We start from the raw sequence: 19,798 nt of genomic DNA, 5'->3' as shown, positions 1-19,798 counted from the left end.
AAATACACATGCAGGCAGAAGGCAGCATTGCGCCTCATCTGTGCTGCTCTGCCCCAGGGTCCCTTGTGACTGGCTGACACAGTCATGTGACATCTCTGGGGCACTTGGTAGGTCAACCAGTCTAGCAGAAGTAGGGAGACATCCTGGGCTGCTGCGACGAGCACGTACAGAGACCTTAATTGACACATGCACTCCCAACACAAATACAAGTCAGCAGACATTTATTCTGAGTTGTAGAAGAAAACTCAGGCACTCAAACACTCAGACTGACATTTTCACTGGCAAAAATAGACTTATACTGTTACACACACACTCTATCTTCACTTTCTCCCTTTATACACATATAAACAGACACATACACAAAACACCACTCTATCTCCATTTATTCCTCTGTCTTTCCGTCTGTCACACACACACACACACACACACACACACACACATATACACACATTGTGCATACACCACAGTGACATCATGACCACGCCATGAAGTAAGCCTCCCTGCTTATTGCTATTCATTGGTTTTTGAGACATGCAGAATCTTCCTGGGGTTGCAACCACCATCCTACACACACACACAAACAGCTGTGGAGGCTAACAAACCGCCTGCCGGTGTGATTGTCTATAATAGTGGACACCTTGGGGGCCTTTACATTTGCTGCCTTGAGCATATTCCCCCAGAAGGAAGGACTGGATGGTGTTGAAAGCATTTGGATGAAGCAAAAACAAGATTACATCATTATTGTATTATAATTATATATTTATTCAAATGGTTGTATGTCCCATGGAGCAGGGAGATTATGGCACTGTCACCCTGGACACAAGCATCCAGGCACTCTGCAGGAGGCCAGAGGAGATTTTAAAAAGAGTTTTAAGTTCATCCAAGAACATTTTTTTCACTAGTCTTTATGGTGTCTGTCACAGGATGATATGTCACCTTTGCTCCACCAGTGGGACTATACAAAAGGTTTTCCTTTCAAGAGCTTGGGTCGTGTACAAGAAAAGTTTCATATTTTTAAACTATGTTGGATTCACCAAATTCTCTTAACGGAATAAAAGTATAAATCACTTGTTTCAGTTCGTGAATAACACCTGTTCATGAGTAGGTGTGCGTATGTGAGATGTGTTTACCTGCTAGCTACCTGCTCCACTTGGCAATTTCTAATCATAAAAATCTTACCCAAGAGTAACAAAAACTAATCTTTCATTTGAAAAAATTTCAAATGTATCTGGTTGATAGTGTGGTCCTTGCTAGTAAATTTTTATGTGAGTTCATACATTTTTGAACAGTTGAACATATTTAAACTCAAAATTAATTGTAGAAAGGAAGACTACATATACATGACTGTATGACCTAGAAAACTGGTCAATTTAATTTTTGAAGAAAAAAATCTAATGTGAGAAAATTGGTGAATGCCACAAGTTCTCTTAAATCATTCGTTCATATGTGGCACGTAAGAAGAAATATGTTTGTCCGAGTAGTTCCTGCATGAAGCCCATTGTATTCACTGCAAAAAACAGGTCGTCTCTCAATGAAGAGAAATAATTTGGCTTGTTTTCTACAAAGATAAACACAAAGCACAGGACGTTGGCTCTGCTGTCATAACTTTTATTATTCCATTATTTTACTTTGTGACAAACCTCCATTTTGAATTACATTTTCTTTCATTCACTGCTAAAAAGCCCTTGTCATTAACAATACCGTACAGTGGCATCACCCTCTCTCTTCAACATAGAAATTCACATTTACATTGCTGTAGAAAATGGGACCAGCAAAGGTTAATTGATTCTCTTTGTTATCTAATGTGTTCTAATCCTTCTTTCTGCACAACGTGTGGAAACTCTACACTGTGGTTCATATGCTTATTCAATTAAAAAGAAATATAAGAATGCATTTATCTGTATTTTCATAAACATCACTACTCTACACATTTAATTTGTCCTTCCAGCTCACATTGTGGAAGATGTTCAAGCACTGCAGCTCAGTGATTGCAGAGCAGCGGGCCAATAAAATACTGAGAAGCCTGATTTAGGTTCAGGATGAAAGATTTCACCTTTTTTCACCAAACCAATAAGTGATGTTAGCCTCAATAATGCTAATTTATTTTTATTTATTGGCTGTAATGGTTGTTAAAATACAGACCACTTGGCCTCAGAAATAGTCTTAAACACAATAAAAACACCTTCAATGCCAGACAGCTTTTCCTATGAGTTCATAAACTCTTTCTAAGAATACACAAAAAAAAACAAATGAAATCCTGCATTTTAATACTGCACTTAAAACAATTAAGGATTATGGGTTTGCTAAGCTCAATACCTTCCTGAATTTTTTTTAACAAGATGCATCTAGTGAAATTGCCCAACACAGACATACATGCATGCACGCATGCACACGCATGCACGCACACACACACTCACACAAATTGTACATCAGTGAACTCCGGAGCCTTTAGCTCATGTGGAGCAACACACAAGGGGACAAAACTATTACATCATCTGCCTAAATCCATTTTCTCTAGCAGACACACACACACACACACACACACACACACAAACATACACACACACAAAGATAAACCAGCATGGACAAGCACGCATACACACAGAAACCCAGACATCCAATGCATGCAACCAAACTCAGAAACAAGCATAGCCAAGATATGCAGGCGCAAAAACATGGCAAATAGAGGACCACTCACACAGGAGCACAGACAGACTTACAGAAGAAAAGACACAGAATAGGAAACACATCCAAACCCTAAGAAACACATGCACACCAGCTCAGATCCCATCTCTCGCTTAATTTCTCACAGTCAATCTGCTGCTGTTGAGGCCTAACTTGCGTGACAGCAACTCTCTGATGACAGATGACGACAGATTGCTGTGAAAGTGTTGTGTAAGTGTGTGTGTGTGTGTGTGTGTGTGTGTGTGTGTATGTGTGTGTGTTTTATGTGTGTGTGTGTGTGTGTGTGTGTGTTTTATGTGTGTGTGTGTGTGTGTGTGTACAGATGTGTGGTTACTTTAAGGTAAATTGATGGATGTCTTGTTTGTTTATGTGATGGTTTCAAAAAGTTTATCCTTTTCAGCCTTCACCTTGTCTAAGCAACATTACAACTACAACACTGAAATAATGTTAGGTTTTTAAGGAGATCAAACCACCACAAGTCAACATGACAAATAACAGAACAGATGTGTGAGAGAGGAAGCCCATATGAAAATACAGAGAAAGGTATGAGACACACATTTGGATCTAGCCAACGATTTCGCAGCAGAAATGTGGAATATGTGAAACCAATTCCTACTGTGTACCATTACATCTGTCAGGCAACCTGGCAATGCAGACATAATTAATCACAACCCCAGCAGGCATTGATTTGGATTTATAAAATGTAAGCAACTGTAACTTAATAACCAAAGTGTAAACAGGGCATAATTAAAGCAGAACGCAGGAGCTGGGTGACAAAGGCTGAGAAATGTAAGTTGCTGCAGTGGGGAGATCTTTAATGAACAGGCTGTGAGGAAAGCAAAGCAGTTTTGACATAAAAAAGAAAATGGAGCAGTTTTTGAAGCATAACAGAAAAGTGGTTACCGCTGACTAAGGAGGAAAGTGGAGCACAGCACATCATGGGTTAAGGGCTGCTCACTCCTGTGCATCATCTGAAATTGAATTTTCCAGGACCAATCCCTGAAGCTCAATAAAGAAACTGTAGGACTGTCAAACTGAACAAACGTCAGAAAACCTCAGGGGATTTATAACCCATGTGTCAACAACATAAACATGCACAGTTTAATTTAAAATATAAGAAAAATGTTTCTAAAGTTTCATCAGTGACCTAATATCTTTTTGCTGCACTAGTCACGTGAATGTCTCCAACAGAATGTGAACCTATCCAGGCTGCATTATTGATTGTCAGAGTATTGTTTGCTGCTGCACGCTTTCATTATATATAGTGTTGTCTTGAGGGAGAGGAGTTTGTAGATTTTTCATACTTTTTAGTTCCCAAAAGAAAAGAAGCCAAGGCGATGGGCGTGGTTAAAAGTTGCTGATGTCAAGTTTACTTTTTGTTTTGCGTCTTTTTTTTCCAAGATATTGTAACCGAAATTGTGAAACTTTGTATCACATTTGCTGGTGGTTTGAAGCCATTAAAGCTCAACAATGGATAAAATGACAATGTTTAGCACTATGTCAAAGGGGTCACCCATAATCACAAACTCACCAGATAATTTTCACCAGACTCTGCAGTTCCCCTCAGCTCTACAGTGCATTTAGGCATCTTTCAGCTTATTGTTTTGGTTTTATGACCATCAACTTTATGTTTGTGATTGGTTTAGAGAACAACATCAAACAACAACAACAACAACAAACAAGCCAGCCTTTTTTTCTATACCAGAATGTTACCTCATGCAGTCAGACTTTTCTCCAGTACTGTGGATGTAGGTCTGGAAATGCGAGACTAACAGAAACATGAATCCAAATGAATGCTAATGTTACTCTGTACCTACTGGATGTGTAAATAGGCAACTGGTTCGGTTGCTGACAAATTTAAATCAAAAGTTGAGAATAAGTCAATGTTGTGTTTACAGCTTGTTTTCACTGCCCCAGAGTGGCCAAGGAAATCGGCAAATGCCAGTTTAACAAGCCATTACTGGAAAGATTTTCCAAGTTGGGAACCATCTCTGCCTGTGTGACAGCCCACTGTGTTGTCCTGTTTGCTGGGTATGGTCACTGGTGGGAAATCTTCTCCACTTACACAAAGTGACAAGTCCAATCTGTCTACTAAACAGCAGGGAAAACTACTTGATTCAGACAAACCTTTATACTTCCCTTTGGTATACATTGTTTACATCCCATATGTAGCAGCTTTCAGTGTTGGGAGTAACGCATTACAAAAGTAACGCAATTACAGTAATGTATTCCTTTTTGCTGTAACGCAGTAATATAACGCATTACTAATTAAATTTCGGTAATATTATACTCATTACAATCTCAGTAACGCGAGTTACAACGCATTTTAACGCAACATTTAGTGGTGCATTGGTTTTTTTAAGAATTCACCGACACCGCGACACATTTCTTCACAGGAAAAAAAAAAAAACGTATTATTTTCCTGTCGCTGTATTCGATGGTTGAGATGAATGCAGAGACAAATACATTTGCGAGATGGATATTATTTTTTCATATCATATCATATCATATTTTCAGGAGTTATTACGCTGCGTTGAAGTGAGCTGTCCTGTTTCTGTTCCCGTGGTCAGAGCCAGAACCAGAGACAGTACGGACAGCATGTATGTCCCAACAGGTGACAGTACGTCAGCGGCTGACAGATATAAACATGTCGGGAATTAATGTTGAGGCTTGCTACACGTAAATATCATTGCATTTTTATCAGCCATGGAGAGTAACTATGCCTGTAGTGGAATGGCTTCGAATGACGACCAAAAACGCTTGTCTTTTACTGTGACCATTTACTGTTCAATATGTTGCAGTTTTACAAACAAGAAAGTGAACAACTTGAGCCTGACGGACATGTTGCATCCATAGACTGTATACTATTAATATAGTCTATGGTTGCATCTCAGTAAGCTAGCAAGAGTAGGCTACACAACAGACAACTTCCGTGTAGCCTACTTCAAAATAAAAGCACTTCCTGTGACGGTTCGCAGTAAAACTAAATTACTGTTAAATAAGGTTGTGTGGGCTACCTTTTCACAAATCAGCTGTAAATCAAGTACTGTAAATAATGTTAATAGTGAGTTTTAATCACACTATAATTGAACATTTCCTTTAGAGTGTTTTAACCTAAACAACATGAATTTCTTATTGAAGTGCTATAAACAAACATTTTACAACAATGCCGTACTTTTAATTGAGTATTTTCATTTTCTCCTACTTGCCTATTATACGTTTTACTTATCTATTTTGTATAGCTTTAGTTACTTTGCATATTTATATTAATTATACAAAATATGAATAATCTATGATGTATTAAAGTGGATAAAGAGGAGACTTTATTGATCCGGTGGTGAAATTCACAAGCTAGCTGCCAAATCAAACTTCCCCTGTTATTTTGGTGAAAGTAACTCAAAAGTAATGCAAAAGTAGTGTAACGCATTACAATTCAGAGACAGTAATATTGTAACTAATTACTCTCAAATGACAGTAACTAGTAATCTATAATGTATTACATTTTAGAAGTAACTTGCCCAACACTGGCAGCTTTACAGCAGCACATGTACACTTGTACACACACATGTAAGTCAGAAAAGGATGAATAAAGTAATATTCATATGATGTGAATGTAACAAAAGCATCACAGACCCACTATGTAGGTGAATGTGAACACTCAATGCTCAATGCAATGCAATTGACTGACCTTACAGGATTTCTGGGTATTGGGAGTTAAAATTTGTCAAAAGGTTATTGCAGTTGAAGCAGATATTGTTGTTGTTTCTTAAAGAGGATGACAAGTCAAATTCTTGAATAGTGTAAGTCCGAATTGACAGTTGACAGTTCTGACTTATTCAGTTCAGGGAAACAGCGGGCGATGATTCCTAATACCGCGCACAGGTTAATGGACACCCCAAAATACCTCTTAGTGGTGCTCTGTATCCACACAACATCACAAAGTGCAGTTTGTTTTATTTTTAGATTTCAATTTTCAACTCTGGTAAAGGTTAAATGGAGTATATTAAGTAGTGTCTGCTTTTGGAGCTGGGATTTGCCAATAGGGGGAAATTCAATGTAGTTTTAGCAAATCCTTACAGCAATATCAGAGACACACAGTAATTAAATAGTTTCAGAGCCTCAGTTTAACTTCACCAATGGAAGATGCTTTAAAAACAGAGACTCAAGGTTGCATAAAAATGTTTTTCCTGTAAAACTTGCAGGTGATTTCAGACAGATACTGAATTCTGAAATCCATTGAAATGCATTGTTTTTTATGTGAAGTTTTTGCAAAGGTGTCGTGTAAATAGAAAGTTACTAAATTTTAAAGGTCACGTTGCGCAATAGACCTTTCTGCTATCTCTAGCAACTATTTTGCAAGGGCACCATTGCTGCACCCGGGGCTTAGGGCCGCCAAGGATTACAACTTTTGTTACCTACTTAATGACAATAATCTTTCAGTACTTACATACCCCAACAAAACCTAAAAGTTACATAATGGTCTATCTCTGCATTGCTTCAAGCTAGCATTGTTCTGATTGTTTAGCATGCAGGCTAACATCTTGGCATTTCCAAAGAGGGCTGTGTGATCATAGGCCTTCCAGAAGCTTGGTAATCCAGCCTGGAACTGCAGTGTCTTTTCGGAGACTTTGCACAACACAGAACAAACTAGGTAATCTCAACAAAATTATTTCTGGAATTCCATTCCTACCATGTGAGGGAAGTTCAAAGCTCTAATTTGCACATGAATTCCTATTAACTCAAGTGCACTCTCAAAAAAAACCATCACACACTTGTGTCGTCACATAAGTGAACACTCACTCGCGCACTCAGACTCACACACGCTTATGCAAAAAATAATCATAGTAGATTGTTATGGCACTTTAACTGATGATTTTTTAACACTGTGAACCTGCGTGTGTGAGAATCTGTATACTGTAGTGTGTGTAGCAGTATTGATTTTCCAGTAAAACACATGCCAAAACTGCTGCAGGATGCATGTGACTATACAAAAACCAATACGTGAGCTGAGTGAATTTGATTGGCCCTGAGCACATGATGTGTGCTTGTCCTTACTGTGTCCCCTGTGGTGGCACACTACTCTTAGTGTGTGTGTGTGTGTGTGTGTGTGTGTGTGTGTGTGTGTTTTATAAGACACATATGGTGTGAGCACAGAGTGCCATTTCATTACTGACTGTAGAGATCACAGACATAAATCTGATTAAGCGTGGTCGTTGTTATTCTTAACCTGACTTATACAGTATCAGTAACTGCCTCTACCCAGTGATGATGTTAAGATGATAAAGATGGCGATGTTGATGAAACTTAAGTCTCTGCAGTTCTTTAAAATACAGCAAAGAGAATAAAGTCTTAACTAATTAGTCTCTGCCTGTTATGTAAGCATCTGAACAATAGAATCACGTTCATACACACACAGAGCAGAGTGAGTACAACATCTACACCAACGTTTGTGCCAGTTAAGGAGACATCACAGACTTCAGACTTTCTAAAAAATAAAAAATAAAGTGATTTTACGGCAGAACTCACCACCACTTTACTTCAATCTTAAAATATAAGAAATACAAACCACAGAGGCTGTTCTCCACTGTTTTCACCTTTCATCTTAAGGTTCTGAGTGCTTACACTCAGGCCCTGGTTTTATAATGCCTCTGCAGCAAACTACCTCAGATGTTCACAGTGATTTTCATACAGCCATCTGAACCAACGGGTACACTGGTTTTTCAACATTTTCTTCTCACAAACCCAGAATCTAATATGGGTTGTTGAGTGCAGGGGCAGTTTACAGCTTCCTAACACATAAACTAGGTCTTGAACAGCATGTCTGATTATGCACAGTTATGAATATTTTATGTAGATTTTTTTTCTTTGGGCTGGTAAGTAGACAGCGAGTGTGTGGGGAGGTCAGAACCACATGGGTTGACTTTGTTTTACCCAGGGGGAATAATTACCTTACTCATTGAAAGCAATTGTTCAGTTTACACAGAAATGCAACTTCGGTCGAGCAGACGGGCATAATGAGGAAAATAAACTGTCATGTGGAAATAGATTTACTTAATTGCTGCTGATTGTCAGACTGATTTAACTGCAAATTAAATGTATGTTATTCAAGCACAATATCTTTTATGAATAATACTGTTTATCTGCCATCCAAATATGTTGTGGCCTGAATTTAGCTGTTATTTGCATGCACTGAGTGAGCATGGTAATAGCCAAAATCCTGGCTGAGGTCAAATTCAGGATAAGCTGTTTAAATGCATCTTCACATTCCCATCACAGATGAGCAAAGAGAATATTTCAAACATCACCATGGAAACAAAAGAGACACACTACAACATGAGCTTATCTAGTGAAAAAATTAAGGTCATTTTAGGGTTGTATCACCATGCAGCTGTTATATCATCATACTCAGATGGCTTTTATGAGCTTCTATTTCTTATTTGGTGATGAAATATAGCGTTGGCATTTACCAGTCAGCATAGGCAGTATTAAGCAAGCATTTTGTGGGGTATTTTGTCATTATGAGTAATCATTTTGGGATTGGGAAGATCTGAGTAAGAGAAGAGAGAGGGATCTGTAGAGATGAATCAGGTCTGGATAAGCTCTAGGAAAGGAGACCAGGTTTTAGTGAATTGGTTTAAATTGTGGTCGCTGATAACTTTTCGTCATGAGGGACCACAGATACTACCTGCAAAGTTTCAAGAAGATTGAAATCATGGCCTAGGAGGAGTTCAAAAGAATGTAAAACACATGAAAAATGCATAAATTAAAAATGTTCGTCTTCCGGTTGGGCGGCGCTAATGAAGGTAAATTGGAAATATGTCTGCAATGATTAGAGCAATATGTGTAGTAAATCTGGTGAATATCAGAGCAACTAGTCCAAGTCAAGGCCTTCCACGCATTAGGGGGCGCTATGGAGCCCGCTTACAGGTATGGGCCAAATTGCTGTACAATCTCGCCCACAAATTGGCGCCCACATAAACACCTGGGAGATTTCCCAGGTGTTTATTTTTGTGAGTTTTCGTATATTGAGGCCGTCAAAAATGTGCCCAAGAGCTAAAACCAATTAGGGGGCGCTATAGAGCAAACATACCACTCCCAAGCCTAAATGTGAACTCAGATCAAAGAATTTACTATTCTGCACATGGCTGCCCAAGTTTGAGAGTTTTCGTGCATCCTAAAGTCCTCACACAAGTGTTCGTAAAATGAAAACTTTCGCATGAAAACAAAGATTGCCGACTTCCTGTCGGATGGAAAAGATTTTTTAAAAATGCTCCATGGACTTCAAGATGAGACCTATGTTCCCTCAAAATTTGGTATATTAACTTCTCTTTTTTTTTCCGAATCATGGAAATCATTAGGGGGCGCTATGGAACCCCCTGGCAACGCCCGAGCCCAATCACTACAGAACTTTGTAGTTTTCGCCAGGTCTGACATGTGTGCAAATTTTTGTGAGTTTTCCAGCATGCTAAGCCCCTCAAAAATGCGAGTGACGTGTCAGAATAATAATAATTTGTACAAAAACAATAGGTTCCTCGCACTTCGTGTAAGGCACCATTGGGCCTAGCACTTTTGTGCTCGGCCCCTAATAATCTCTACAAAAACAATAGGTTCCTCGCACTTTCAGTGTAAGGCATCGTTGGTGACTTGCACTTTCATGCTCAGGCCCTAAAAATTGTGGTTGCCTAACAGAGAGATGGACGGGGAGAATATTGAAAATAGTTGTAACCTTTTTTTAAATATGTAATAGTAACTTTTTGGGTTGAAATTAGTTTAGTTTTAGTAGTAAGGGAGGAGTGAGGTTGTGAAAGTTATGGATATCAATTTGCTCTTTTATGGTCTCCTTAAACTGTATGTATTGGCAGTGACTGCAGTGGGGTAGGTTTTGTTTGTTTAAAAAGTTCATAGGTCATGAAAGAGCTGGCACTGAAAAGGGGCCTCAGGCAGGTTACTCCTTTCTCTTTCCATTCAGGGAAGTTGATGGTTTCCTTATTGATTTTAAACATAGGGTTATGCCAGATAGTGTTGTATTTGAAGCAGCTGTGGTTTTGACTGATTTATCTATGAATGCAATATTTTGATTGGGAAGATCCTTACAGATGGTCTGTTCAATATCAAGCCAGCAGAATTGGAGTTGTTTGTCCAGTGTCAGATGAACAAAAGCTGTTGAGAGAGGACGTAGTGGTAGAAATTTGGCCCGCCGTATTGTTTGGCTTTTAGGAGTGTAGTTATTTAGATTCTGGGCCTTTTACCTTTCCAGTAGAATACATAGACTGTTGAATTTATCCAGGTCTTCTTTGATGCTATATAGTAATGTAAAATTGAGTTTGAAAATGTCATTTGGGTTTGTTGAAACATTCCAAGGTATTTAATTGATTGTTTGGTAATATGGTAGGACCCCAGCCTCAGCATCCCAGTTGGAATGGCATAGACGCAGAATCTCTGACTTAGCCTAGTTAATAGAGTAGCCAGAAATCAGATTGTGGACTAAAGGGAAGTTGAGGGATTTGTTAGATATAATAAGATGTCATCAGCATATAGACTGATGTTATGGTGTGAATTGTTTTTAATGTCTGAAATGCTGTCATTCTGTCGTGGTTCTATCTAAAGGGCAAAAAGTAATGGTGATAATGGGCATCCTTGTTTAGTACCTCTGTTTAGGTTGAATGATCTAGATATTTGTCCTTTGGTGACTACAGATGCTGAAATTGGGGTATATAGAATATTAATCTAATTGATGAAGTAGGAGCCAAAGCCGAAATGGTTTAATAATGAGAAAAATGAAGATCAAAAGGCCAGTTTACCATGTCATACGTCTTTTCAGCATCTAATGCTGAAAAGGAATGGTGGCAGGATGTTTAATCTCTGTATCGGTTTTGGTTTTATATAGATTAATTATGTTGAATAATCTTTGCATGTTTTCTGAGGAATGTCTCCCTTTGATGAAGCCAGTTTGATCCGTGTGTATCTTTTGAGCAAGACCCTTAACCCACAATTGTGCCAGGGATCAGCAGATCAGACTGTGGTTGCACTGGGCAGCTTCCAGGTGTGAACAATTGTAACTGAGTGTTATCAGGGCATTCCTGAAAAAAAAAAAAGGATGACTTTCAGTGAAACCTCCCTGAGTAAAAACAAAAAATAAAATATTGAATGTAATCAGAGGTTTTGCAGAATAGTCCAATATCAACAGTCTGTCTGTTTGTATTAAACCAACAGTTTATCTAGATTATCTAAACCACTTTATTTGGAGGTAAAACTGAAATTGCAGCACACCCAAAATGTCAATAATAATCCCACAGGAAAAATGTGACAACTATTCAACAATTCCTCCAACAGTTAAAAGTGACCAATACAAACTGACTTATTGTTAGCAACGTCACCCTGTTCTTAGATCTTAACTATAAACTTGGTGAGTGCTGAATATTTATTACCGATAGGAACGATGGCCAAACTACAAAAATAAGACCCATCTTTCTGTAAAGCCACTTAGGCAACTGCTGCAGTGAATCAAGCTTACTACTGAGTAGAATGCTAGAAAGAAGAAAATGCAGTGGTTACACACACACACACAACTGTGACTTCAAGGCCACATGATAGATCAGATACACAAATGGAAAGATACACACACACACAAACACACACACAGCAGTGAGTGAGTGATGAAGTGAAGGAGGGAGGTGAGCAGCCGCAGTGATACATGGTGAGTTGAAGGAGAGGAGGCCAAGCAGCTATAAATCCTTCTCTCTCCCAGGAAACCCTTAAGAAGCAAGGGCTGATTAAATTTTCTCTCCCCCTTCTTTCTTTTTTAGATGCTACAGTAGAATTGAATCCCTGCTGCTTGCCTGTTGGCTTGTTTGGAGAATGAAACAACCTCCTGTGGATGTAAGGAACTTATCTAGCTGTAAAGAAATTTAAAAAAAGCCTCAACCCTACAAGTTTCAGCTAAACTTGATTTTTCTCACAAAATGCTCACAAGCTGGATTGCTTTTTCTGTGTGCTGGATTTTCTAAAGCAGCTGATTTTGAATTGAATAGTGGAGCAACTTGAGACCAGGCTTGAGTGAATGATACAAACACACCTTGAAAACAAGACTGCGGAGTGAGTCCCGGTGCAAAAGCAAAAGCAGTCTTTTGACAGAAAAAAAACTTCTCATTCAAGGCATTGGACCCACAAAAGCTTGTAAGTAAAATTCCAAAAGCTTTAATTGAAGCACAAACAAAACTCACGGCAACAGTTTCCATATTGACAGGCAAAGGGGAAGTCCAAAAACAGGCAATGGTCAAACTCAACAGGAATCAGGAACACAAGAAACACAGGTAACTAGGAAACCTTCTCAAAAGCTGTTCACGGAGGAAGCGGATGATCTCACACTGAGGTGAGTGACAAATGGGCTTATATACAAAAAGACAGGGGCGACAACGAGAGACAGGTGCAACACATTAGGGCGGGGAAAGGTAATCACACAGGTGGGAAAGCAAACAATGACCAGGAAGTAAGCAGACAAAGACCAGGAAGTAAAGAGACCTGAAACGAGACAAGACGGTGAGTATCAAAATAAAACAGGAAATGGAAAACCAAACAGAAAAACATGGAATGAACTAAAAACAGAAACTTGACACGGGAGCAGGACGTGGCAAGAATTGGTGTGTAATAGGCAAAAGGCCACATTGTATGAAAAACTAAATCCAAAAGAAGGATCAACTCTTTCCTTACCCAGTCCCTCCAGGATTTTGCGATGTCGCGATCGCGCCAATTCACGCAAATTCAACCAATCACCGTGACTTTGGTGCGACTCGCAATTTTGACCAATCACCGCAACTTTTACGCAAATTTGACCAATAACCGGAGTTTCCCGCGACTTCAAACAATCCCAGCAGTCCCACGTGCCAGACTTTACGTCAGTATAATGTGACTCTGAGAGCCACTGACCAAGCGGGAGAGAGAGAGAGCTTGTTTCCGATATGAAGACGAGACTCGAACATCTCACATTTACCAAAAAAATGTACAGCGAAAGACGTTTCAGACCGTCCTGCCAACCTGTGTATACATTTTAACATCAATGTACGCTGTAACGTTTTTTCACTCTAAAGTCAGTGGCTGCTGTTTCAATCCTGTCGGCTCTCTGCAGCGGGCGGAGGCGGGGCTGCTGCTCATACAGTCCCCCTGCTACTGACGCGCACACACACAAACACACACGGTAGATGCAGGAAAAAACGCAGATGAGACGACACAATGACTTAAACTGAGGACAGCTATTCTCGTTATTGTAAGTGCAATGATAAGTTAAAGTCCAATAAGTAGCTACTTTATCAAACCGTATGAATGTGTGTCCCAGGCCAGGTTAGGAAAATAACTAACAATGTAAAGATCAACAAGCCAGTGACACGTTCAAATTTGATTAATTCAATCAATTATTATTTTTTTGTCTTAAATCCACCAGCCATTTTCATATTATACCAACATTTGCAGCATCCTGACCCTTTCTGGTAAGGTTACTAGGAAAACTCAGCCCAGAGTAGTTTTATTCTCCCCGAAACAAGTTTCCTTTTTATTTTTAAAGAACGATACAAAAAAAAACGCAACTTTTTTTGGAACTTTCACTGTCTCCCGCAACTTCATTGCAACAAACATACAAAAGACATCGCAACTTTTATCACAATTTTTTACAAAAGATCCCTCGAAATCAGGCATTTTGGGCCGCAACAATCTAAAAAAAAAAGGCCCACGAAATCCTGGAGGGACTGCTTACCTTCTTTCTGTTGTATACAACTGGAGTCTTAGTTTTTAGTTTATTTGAATAAATACAGCAATTGCAGAGCTGATGATTATAATGCTAATGATGGTGATGATGACGATGGTGCAGTTATCGAGTGAGGAAGTTGAGTCAGGAAGTCAGCTTCTTTCACTCCCTCTTTCTCACGCTGTCAGTCTTTTCCACAGGTGACATTTCCTGTGTCTTCACTTCATATTAAGCCAATCAGAAAATAGAACTTCTTCCGTGCTTGTCTGACTTCTTTCTTTCAGCGCTGTCAATCAGTCTCTGCATGTCAACCCTGACCTCTCCAGAGGGAAATTTCCAATTCCAGGGTTGGGATCGAGGGAGATCATTTGTTGCCTATACAGAGGTATTTGCCACCTTATGAAAATCATTTCAATCACCGAAAAATCGCTGATTATAGCGCACCCCTCTCTCTTCACGTTTGTTACTTCTGTATACCTTCTCTTTAGTACATAGCCTACCTAAAGGGATTGAGTATCTCAAACATCTGCAAACATCAAAATAATTAACCTTCCTAAAACACACCACCAAAGAAACATGCAACCTCTCACAGCCCCCACAGATTACAAGAAATACAAAGTGTGGCTAATTTGGATTATAAAAATCTCTTTATTCAAGAGAGCTTCTGCCTTCCCGTATGATTTGTAACAGAGCCCTTCTATGCATAATGTATTTAATGTACAAGCTGAGGAAATATTTATGATCTGAATATGAAACCAATCTCCCCCTCTCTGACTTGAGGTATATAACAGCTCAGATAATGTGAGAGATGTTTAGCCAGGTTAGTTTGGTCACAGTCACAAAAACAATGTGAGCCAGAGCTGTAACTAAAACAGAGTTGTGTCAATCGCATCATTAAAGTTTGTCTTCCTTGTATAATAAAGCTGCTTCCCTGTGTTTCTGACTGTCAACATTGAGAGGAATGACAATGCTACCAATAGAGATTTTCAACATGACAGCAGGCGTCATTACACATTCTACCTGCAGTGCAGAAGAGTCTCTGAGGTACAGATGCGTCATAAACGACCTAAATTGCAAAGAGGACGTACAACACTATGAGAAAAAGGAGGCGTTTGGTAAAAGATTTGGATTTTGTTATGAAACGTCCCTTTCTTGCAGCACATTACAGTATTATTAACAGGGATTATTTAATAAAATCTCCACTGCCTTCCAATGTCAGAATGTTCTCATGGTTCTGGTTTAAATCTGTGTGGGATGTGATAGCCAAATCTCCAACTTCTTGTCAGGGTGAAACGCTCCAGCACTGCATAATCAAAGAGGCACAAAGAAGTACAGAATGGAGTGCAGCTGAGCAGATTGATGCAAAAGGAGCCACTGCTGCTTTAACGCTGAGAACATGTGTGGGGATGATGCAGTACTTGCCCCCCTTCTGCCTATGGGACCACATGCATGATCTTTTGCCTAGGATCAATTCCAGTTAGAATCCTTCTCTTAGATGGACTGCTACACCTCTGATCATCTGAGCTCCTCAGATTAAGGAAAAAATGGGGCAGTATGGTGACACAAGGACAGTTGATGTCTGAGCATGAGCAGATGGCATAAATTAAAGCTGCAACATGAAACGTTTATCCTTCAGTGCGTTTACATGCAGTTTAAAAAGCTGATTATATTCGGGTTAAGGCAAAACCCCAATTTCTCAAACGCCATGTAAACACCTTACCCCGGTTAAAATCGGAGTTCTCATAACCCGGTTAACAGAGGTAGAGAACTCCTTTAATAACAGGGTTATTCCGGTTTTTCCTCCATGTATACACCTTAACCAGGCTATGATGGGTTTAAGTGCCTGCACATGCTTCAACTGCCCCTCCCGTTGCTATGACACCATACAACAAAACGTTACAAATCGAATCAGCTGCAAAAAGCTTGCGGTCTGTCTGTTTTTTAGCTAACGAAGTTAGCTTGCTAATTTCAACCGACACTGGTTACAGATAACGTTATAATGAGCCAAACAAGATGTCAGTCATCTGGCGGGAACACTACCGTCCTACGCTGTGACAAGAGTGTGTAAAGGAAACATTAATTATTAAATTTGACTAATTTAGTGATTGGTCTGTGTAATTTTGACGTGTTATTATGGATCCCACGTAACTTCTAGGCAAGTCCCGCCCTACGAAGCAGGCCCTTTGGTTAGGGTTAGGCATTGACCTTGAGTGGTTAAGGTTCGGATAGGACCTGAACAAATCGGGTTACGTTACCTAGTGTAAGCATGGACGCCTGGCCAATAGTAGCTTGTGAATGCTATTGAAGGGCGGGTCTCAAGTCAAGTTACTTTATTTGTCCCCCAGTGTGGCAATTTGTTATGCAGCAGATAGTATAATAAAAACATACACAATCATATACACAATGCAGAGATTGCCTACCATGCAGGCAGTTTAAAAAAAAAAAAAAAAAAAAAAAAACATAAATAATAAAACAAGTTATCCATGGTTCTTTATAGAATTAAAAAGTACAATGGCTGCAGGTACAAAAGAGTGTTTATATCTATTTGTTCTGAGTTTTGGAAGTATAAAACGTGATCCAGATGGCAACATCCGAAATTCAGCCCGTAAGGGATGAGAACTATCTGACAGGATAGATTCAACCCTTTTTAGCATCCGCTTCTGATAAAGCTCATCTAGGCCTTTTTGCCTAGAACCTGTGATACAGCTGCTCACCTTAATTAACCTGGAGAGGGAGTTTTTTTGTTTTACAGTAATGGACCCATACCAGCAGATTAAGGAGAAGGTGACAACTGACTCAACAAAGGACCTATAGAAAAGGGTCAACAGGGTCTTGTCCACATTAAACTTGGCCAGCTTTCTAAGGCAATACAGGCGCTGCTGGCCTTTCTTGCAAAGCAAACTAGTATTTGGCTCAAAACACAACTTGTCATCAATAATGGATCCTAAATACTTGTACTCTTTAACAACCTCTATTTCCTGGCCGTTTATACTAGTTTTTACAGTGTTAGTGACATTTTGCCTTAAGTCAATACACATGTCCTTTGTCTTTGAGGCATTAAGCTCAAGAAAGGCATCCTGGCACCATGTTACAAAGTGGTCAATGACCGGACCGTGTGAAGTTTCCTCGTTGTTTAGTAAGCTGACAATAACCGTATCATCGGCAAACTTCACAAAGTGTCGGTTTTCAGTCACAGACTGAAGGTCTAGGTCTTGCCTAGAAGTTGCGTGTGTTCCATAATAACGCAATTTTGACATAGGTCAACTGGAAAAAAAAGCGCTGTGCGTTGGCAGAGCGCCACCTACTGTACCGGAGGTAGAGTTACTCCTGCCATTTTCCCCATTCTTCCCCGCTCATGTATACGGGGAGAACTGACATGTCCCGGTTATTCACTTAACCGGGGTAAGACCATACCCCGGTTACTGCTGTGCATAAACGCACTGCTTGAGGCAGTCATAGTAGTGATAGTGCTGTTCTCCTTACTCAGGTTTCTGCTCCAACTCTTGTCACTCATCTTGATAAAATGTCTGCCAACATCTAACGTGAGGCTGAGTTAACCAGCAACTGTAAAGCCTCAATAGGTGCTGCAGCCAAAAGCAATACTGACACTAATAGTGTTTTGAAACATTTCGCTTCTCTCTACTTCTTTCTTCTGTAGTTATTGCTATATGTTCACTGCTCTGTGGCCAAAGCCAGCCGGCCATATAGCTGCTTCTATAACAAATGGTTCATACAACCAAACATCCCAGCCAAGCCAAGTCCATGCAAATATGGGAATTTATGTGATTATGGAATAACTATTAATGCATACTATACCAGCCCTGGGTAATACTTGTTTTTAATTGACTGTAATGTGTCTATTATGCCTGGTTCAAACTACACAATATATATATATATACGTATATATACTTTTTAGATTTTTTGGGGGGCTTTTATGGCCTTTATAAGAAAGCTTGAAGAGAGGAAAAGGGAGAGAGAGGGGGGACGACATGCAGCAAAGGGCCACGGGTTGGGCCTGAACCCGCAGCTGCTGCCAAGGACCCAGCTCACATGGGGCGCACACTCCACTGGGCGAGCTAGAGGTCGCCCCCAAACTACACCATATTTTTGTCTGTTACAATGGTCACTCTATCAGATTAGGTGTTTATAGAGTCATAAATCCGTGAATCAACAATTCTTCTGTGCAGGTGCATTGGAAACATTAGTTTCCTTAAGAAATGGTGCTGCTGTAGCAAGAGCAGAGTGAAGGATTTTCCTTTTTTCAATTCTCTAAATATTAAACAGCGGACAGATATATTGTTTCATTTTTTAACAAAGCCAAGTAATTTCCTTAAACAGCTTTCATTTTTAGCAAAACATCTGTCAAACACTAAATGGGGGACTATTTTCCACAACAGATTAATACACTTTTGATGCACTTGTGGCAGCAGGGCGATGTGTGTATGTAAATAAACTAGTGGGGGCGCCTCTGACCTGCAGCCCTTTGCTGCATGTCATTCCTCCTTTCTCTCCCCTTTCACATCTTCAGCTGTCCTGCATTACCAAGGCCTAAAATGCCCCAAAAAATCTTTAAATAAAAATAAAATAAACTACAGTATGTGTGTGTGTGTGTGTGTGTGTGTGTGTGTGTGTGTGTGTGTGTGTGTGTGTGTGTGCGTTCATGTTAATAAAGAAACAACATTCAATAACATTTGAGCTATACGTCAGGCTTTGACAACACAGACAATACTGCCCTTGGGAATAAGATCAGTTCATTGATGGTTTTGGTCTTTTCATGGAATTTGTTAATAATAATAAAAATATGGCTATCAGGCTATCACCAGCCTTATTCTCCAATCATAATCATAGACTGCCTTGAATTAAAAAAAAAAAGATTACTTTTAGGTTGCCTTTGTGTTGTTTTGTTTAATAGTTAAGTGACTATCTTGTTGTATATTATTGCTTATACAGTATATGGATCATAAGTGTTGCTATGCCTGTACCATACTTGGTGAAGCACTGTGCTTTATTTTCCAATGTTTGGTGACATAACCTTCCTAATACATCTTAAGATATATGCTTTGACAAAAAATAAATTCAGCAGAAATGAACTGTGGCTTCAACAACCTTTCAAATTGAATTTTGGAAATGTTATTTACTTCAGCGCTGAAGAGGACACAGCGGCGCATGCTGCCATTCATTCAATTTGTCTAGGTTTCTAAACCGTAGACGATTGTGTCTGAGCGAGAATCCTTATGAAGCCAAGTAGCTGACATCAAATAAAGCAGGTTGTAGCACAGCAAGCGTTCTCATCTGTCGACCATCATCAAAGTTCCCATCACATCTGACAGTCTCTATGCATTAAACACGAGTTTGGTGCTTAAAGGGATATTTCAC

At 39.5% G+C, this 19,798-nt stretch overlaps 1 protein-coding gene across 1 annotated transcript in view; it reads right to left on the bottom strand.

The window, feature by feature from the left end:
• The window catches only part of LOC118495442 (UPF0606 protein KIAA1549L-like), a 96,907-nt gene that overhangs the window by 64,210 nt on the left and 12,899 nt on the right, over positions 1-19,798 (bottom strand). The gene's annotated exons all lie outside the window — the stretch shown is intronic.

This window comes from Sander lucioperca, chromosome 7, assembly GCF_008315115.2.
Source record: "Sander lucioperca isolate FBNREF2018 chromosome 7, SLUC_FBN_1.2, whole genome shotgun sequence".
Lineage (NCBI taxonomy): Eukaryota > Metazoa > Chordata > Actinopteri > Perciformes > Percidae > Sander > Sander lucioperca.
The sequence above is the reverse complement of the archived record's forward strand: the minus strand, read 5'-3'. Positions and strand labels throughout refer to the sequence as shown.